The sequence below is a fragment of the Phaethon aethereus genome, assembly GCF_964289735.1.
Source record: "Phaethon aethereus genome assembly, chromosome: 1".
Classification (NCBI taxonomy): Eukaryota; Metazoa; Chordata; class Aves; order Phaethontiformes; family Phaethontidae; genus Phaethon; species Phaethon aethereus.
The window spans coordinates 126,425,280-126,431,492 of NC_138575.1; positions in this window are offsets into that span (position 1 = coordinate 126,425,280).

Consider the following 6,213-nt stretch of genomic DNA (forward strand, 5'->3'; position numbering starts at 1 on the left):
AACAGATGAGAGGAACTTTCATAATTTTGAGGCAGAAGGTAGCTGCTGACGGTCTACAGGCACTTTTTCTGTCTCCTCAGGGGGATTGGCTCTAGAAAGTTTTTCTCACAGTTGGTTTGTCAGTCTGCTGATTATTTCCTTGCTGCTGTCTGAGCAAGGTTCAGATCCCAGAGGGCTTGTGTGAATTCACCACCTGAAAATAGGCTTGAGCTAACATTGGTTGTCACAGATGAAAGGGAAGTATGAGAGAAAGGCAGAGAGGATGATAAAGCCACAGCAGCAGCTGTCTTCATTAGCCGTTCATGGGAACTTGCCCAGCCTTGGGTCATCTTGCAGCGATATTCACTTATGCCCTGGCTGCATGGGATTGCAGGGTAGAAATCTCTTTGGTTTAGAAGGGTGGAGAGTCTGTGATATGAAACTGGGCTCTTGCTGTGCCAAAATGCCCTACTCTTAACACTGGTATTGACAACTACTTTTTGGCCTGTTAACTGCAAAGAGATGATGGCAATTGCCCTGTGATATTTCTTCCCTGTGCCATTTCTGCACCCAGGAAAATTCCACCTGAATTTTCTCAGTGATCTCCATCTTTCAAAGAGAAACCTTACAGAACCACAGTGCAGAACCTGGACTTTTGCATGGTCCATTCTAACTCACAGGAGTGTAAAAAGACAAAACCAGCATAAGAAGCTTCTATGCTTTACTTCAAAGGTGACTTGACCAAAGGTGTCTCTGCAAGCCATTTGTCTTGAAGGCCATGAAACTCATGGTGAACAGTATTTGAATATTTTCTAGTCTTAACACCAGTTGACCTACAAGCACAAAACAAAATCAATGAAAGAGTTATTTGCAGGGCACTTCACTTTGTAAACTGTTGCCAGAATTATAAAGCATCAGTTACAAGGGAGAGAGAAGATGTGGCTCACCTTTGGCTGGCCTTTTGCTCCCTTCCTCCCTTCCATCCTCTATGATAATGCTCAGCTGGGTGGGTGGGTGTTTGAGGAGGAGTGAGTTTTTTTGGCCATTTCCCTCATTTCTGATCAATACAAAGGGAATGTAGGGTCAAATGCAGGTGTGTTTTACAGAATAAAAGTACATGATTTGACCCACAGATACTGAAATACTAGAAAAGAACAGCTCATAAACTTCCATCACTGTAGAATTTAAAATAAAAAACATTAAGCAGGGGGAGAGAGTATTATGGGAGGGGACCAAAATAGTTTGTTTGGACAATGCAGAGGTGGCTGCAGTCCTGGTCTATTTGCAACAGGGAGGTTGCAGCTGAATCTTGTCATGCGAAACACGCACTGCGCTGCTTGGAGCTCGGAGCGAAGCTCTCCTGCCTCTCACGGCACTTGCGATGGGCACAAGCACTCGCAAAAAGATTGTGGGAGCTGAAGATTTTCTGGAAGCTTGCAGAGCTGGGGAGCAGGAAGGAGTGGGTGAGTGAAAGGGTGACAGCAGCTGTTGGCAGCAGATGATGAATGGAGAGAAATGAGTGGTAGCCAGGTGGGCAGAAATACACCAGGTAGCCAGGCAGAAGAGGACCAGTGGAAAGGGAGGGAGTGGGGTTAGCAGAGGTGCAGAACAGGGCTGGAAAGCGTTTCTAAGCTTTCAGCAACCATCTTAACACTTTTCCACTCCAATTAATTTTGCTGCTACTCTGGGCTGGTTTGTGTGTGGTGAATGTAAATGAGACCAGCGGGTTGCTAAGGTCTATATGAAATGCAAAAGCAAACGTGTGGTTCATGACAAATAACTACTCTGGCTTGTGTCTGTGGAGCTGACACTGTTGTACACAGTCAGGCATGAGGATCTTGATCCTGCCAATGTTTATAACCATTAGCATCTTAATGTATGCTCCTTACTTCCTTTGAGCATACATTCTTCCTTCCACATACCTATGTGTTTGAGGTGTCAGGGCTTACGCCTGGCTATGAATTCTACAAAGAACTCCTTGAAAGATGAAAACATAAAACCAGTCAACATTAATTTTCTAAGAACACTGCAGAATAGAGCAGGATCCTGAGAAAAAAGGCTGTAATGAGACCCTAACATTATTTCTTTTTTGTTTAAAAGTACCTGGTGTTTCACAGGCAGCTTTTTGTTTGTTTTTCTGTTTCTAATTTGGTTTAACCCACCATTTGAGGACTGAGAGGCAGAAAGTCCCCACCCAGCAGAGAAAGTCTTACAAGACTGAAAAGAGGAAGACCTATTTAGCTACCAGGGTGGTTTCCCCCTGGGACATCCGTGATGGTCAACAGGCAGAGTAGCATTTTTATTGTAAGTTAAAACTTACGAAAATTTGGATTTAATTTACCCATATGTACCAGGGAAGGAAGGAAGATTAGATGAGACCCAGTATGTATCGAGGTCTCACTTTAATATATTATCTGAATATGGCCAGGTGCCACGCCTCATTCAAAGCCCCCTTCCAGTTTCCAAAATCAAATTGAGGCCAATGGAAACCAGAGCTGCCCAGCACCCTGGAGGGTCAGGATCTTTAACTGTAAGACTAACAACAGTGAACTGGAGATCGAGGATATTGGTGAATTAATTAACTGCTTATTTCAGATGACTACATATGGGAAGACAGAGAAAATATTATGTAAGAAGGGAAAGAAAACATGCTGATCTGAGGCTGTTGGGACCACCTTTTCTCGTCAGTCACTTTGAATTGAACTCCTAATTGCTTCCATTAGTTGAAACAGTTATTTTAATAATCCAGCAACTGGCTTTTCTTGACAACAGCAGAGCATTTTTCATTTGAATAGGGAATTCGTGGAACTGCATGGAAGGACAGATCAGACATCAGTCCACTTTGTAAATTCAGGTACAGCATGAGTTCAACAGTGCATGTCTCACAGACTACGCTCCTGTCTCTACTGATGGTGTCAGGAGTGCTAAGAGGTTCTTACCTCTTTTAGAGTCATCTCTGCAGATGAGGTAGAGCTAGGACCAAAGGTTACTGTTAGAAGACAGCCTTCATGGGGGAGCCGCTCGTAGTGTTCAGTTCCCAGTGGAAGAGGGGACGATTCTGGAGGGTGCCCGGAGACTGCAGCAAGCGTGAGCAGTGGCAGAGCTCTGCCAGAGCAAGCACAATAGCTCATTTACTTTGGCATCCAGCAAATCAGGAGGTTAGTAAAGATGGGAGGAAGAGTGTTGTGGTGGCAATTGACCCTCATCAGTGAAACATGGAGCTCCCTCAAGTCCTGCCTTCGACCATTCACTGCCACACCCCTCAGGCTGCTTCCCCCCGCTGTCTGCAGCAGCAACCTTGAGAAGTCCCTGCCTTTCAGAAAACCCTGCTGGCGCTACTGCAGCAGGGTCATGGTGGTGCCAGATAGCGTTGCTGCTTAAACTGCTGAGTACCATGTGCAGTTTCTCAAACAGAGAAGCCACCCTTTGTTTCCAGGGCAAGCACTTTGGAGCCACCAATTTGACAACAAAAGAATCAGTTTATTGTGAAAGTGATCCCTGCCCTCAAGAGAGAAAATCTCCAAACACACAGAAGGAAGAAATTTTCAGGGAGAGGCCCAGCTGATAGCAATGGTCAGATTGCAAGTGGTGGCATTTGGCCACAAAACAGGACTGTCCTTTAAGCTCACCTGCTTCCCTAGCCTTCTCCTCTGGGTGAATGAGGAGCACTGTATGTCCTGCCTGGGAAGTTGTGGGTCGCAGCCACAGTTGTCTAGGAATTTAACACATGCATGGGCTTTATATCTAATGGAGGTATTGTAAAAGAAGTTTTATTAAGAAAAGGTCTGTGTCTAAGGTGGCTCAACAGTTACCATTGGTTTGAGGAACTTCTATAGACCAGGCAAGCATTTGGAGGAAGGGCTTTACTCCTTTACCACCCAAGACGACAGCAGCATTGACTTAAAACAGTACCACTGACATCCCTCTGTGCTTTGCTGAAGAGTAGAGAGGACTCAAGCTAGTTTGTTTCTTGTGGTTGTATTTCAATGCTATCCGTTTTGTGAGGAATGAGTGATTCGTGTAAGGAATATCTAGTGAATATAAGCTTGAAGCAAATGTCATTTATATTGAAATAAAGGAATATATGTAGGGCATGACCATAAACAGGGGAGTGGTAGTCTTTATGTAACTTCCTGATAAGTATAGCTTGGGTAACTCCCTTGATATGTGTAGCTTATGTAGCCTCCTGATATGTGTATGTTAGTTCCTGATATACTAGTGCAAACCAGTGTTGTAAATAACCGCAGAAATGTCGAGAAAATGTACAGCCAAATAAGGTAGCATAATATAAGTAGAATAACGGAGCGCATGCGCAAACAGAGAGGTCATGTAGAGTGCACTGACGAAGAGGAGCATCTTCCTCCCAACGACCACCGGACGACCACCTAGAAAAAGATGAAGCATGCGCAGACTGGGGAAGTGGTGACGTACTTAGAGAAAGAGTCATCTTCCAAGAAAAAGGCGGAGAAAGGCAAGAAATGAAGCCTAGAAAAGTATAAAGGAAGGAATTGTAAGAAGTGAAGGGGTGCGTCTTGGTGGAGCAGAGACTCCTGGTGTACCCAGCGCTGTTTGCTTGCCTCTATTCGTTTAATAAATTGTAAACTTAAATTGGAATCCTGTTTGGGACTAAATCATTTATCACAGTTTCATTCATGTATCCTAGATTGTAAAAAAACTTCTTATTCAGACCATGACTGATAATTCATGGCTTGCTATTGTAGCAGGATTTACTACAACAAATCTTTGAAAGAAACTGAGAAGTTCTCATCTGCTGATTCTTTTATATGTATTAGGAAGGCAGTGGTTTAGTAATTGTGGTACAGAATTCCTTTTTCTGAGAGGTGACAAACAACCCCTGGTACAAGCGTGCAGCAGGTCAGGGAGTGTCATTACAACTGGCTGAGTAAGGAAAGATCCCTGGAGTTGTAAGAACAAACATGGCAATGTTTAGAAAATTAATGGCTGAATTAAAATACACACCCTCCAAGACTCTTCACATGATAAATATGCTGTCTCTATTAGACCTCTTGCAATTCCTCTTTGTCCACTTCCTAACAGCATAGAAATCTGATCATATTTCCATTAAAATCAAAGCCAAATATTTCAATGCTCTCTGCACAGGATGAGAGCCTTATTATGTTTCAGTAGCATTTTTTTTATTCCACAGAAAAAGTTTCTTTATTTCTCCTTAAGCTCTGTTCTGATTTAATACATGTGTTTCAGAGAGAATTATGTGGATTTAAATATGGCCCTTCTGAGGGAAAGAACTGAAAAATTCCCCACCAAGAGTCGTTCTTTGCTAGCATTCACCAACTGTGGCTTCCTCCCCTTCAGATGTTGACATAATTCATTGTGTCGTTTAACAGGTGACAGAAACTGATATTAATAAATATGAACTGGTAAGCTGTCCTTCTGAAGTAGCATGGAGTGCTTGGATAACATTTAAAAATCATGTAAAGGGAGAGCACGTCCTGTCTGACAAGTTGAGGTGTAAAATATACTACATGCAACCAGATGGCTACACAAACTTGTCTGAAATTGCAGGAGGAGGCCACCACTTTCTTCTGTGACTATAAGAACCTGTCAGCAAGGTCTTGTGCTGTGTAGGAGCTCTCACAGGGCTTGGTTGCAGAGTTTAAAAGGCAGTAAGAAGGTGACTGGGCTGAACAGGAGACCCATACTAAACTATGGCTTTTTCAAGGCTTTTTGCACTTGCTTTTTCATTTTTTTTGTCTGTGCTGATGGTTTTAATGCTTTGTTTCTTTCTCTGCTGCTGGTATTAAAAATTTTGGTTCCTTTTTTTCTTTTAAGACCCTGTTACCTGTAATGTACAGACAGAAGTACTGTGCTGTGTATGGGTGTCTTGTACGCATCAGAAGCTTTATTCATAGCTGTCCCAGATATTGCCCACATGATCTTTGCTTTCTCAAACCTGTTTCACCATCGAAGAGGAACAGCTGAACAGTAGGGCCAAAAGCACTGTATGTATTTAAGAATGCTTCTAGAAAATACCTGTTAAATCATTTAGCAACAAGTTTTTTTCAGCCTTGAAAATCAGGAATGGCAGTCTTGAAAACACAAAACCTTTTCTTGTTTGGATCCCTGCACCATGAATTTGAAGACGTGAAACTGAGAGTGTTTGAAGCAGCCAAGCGATGGCTCATGTGCCAGCTGCGGGACTTCGTTTGACACTGTCCTTGTCACCCCCCCGCAGCTGGGATGGGGGTGGCATTC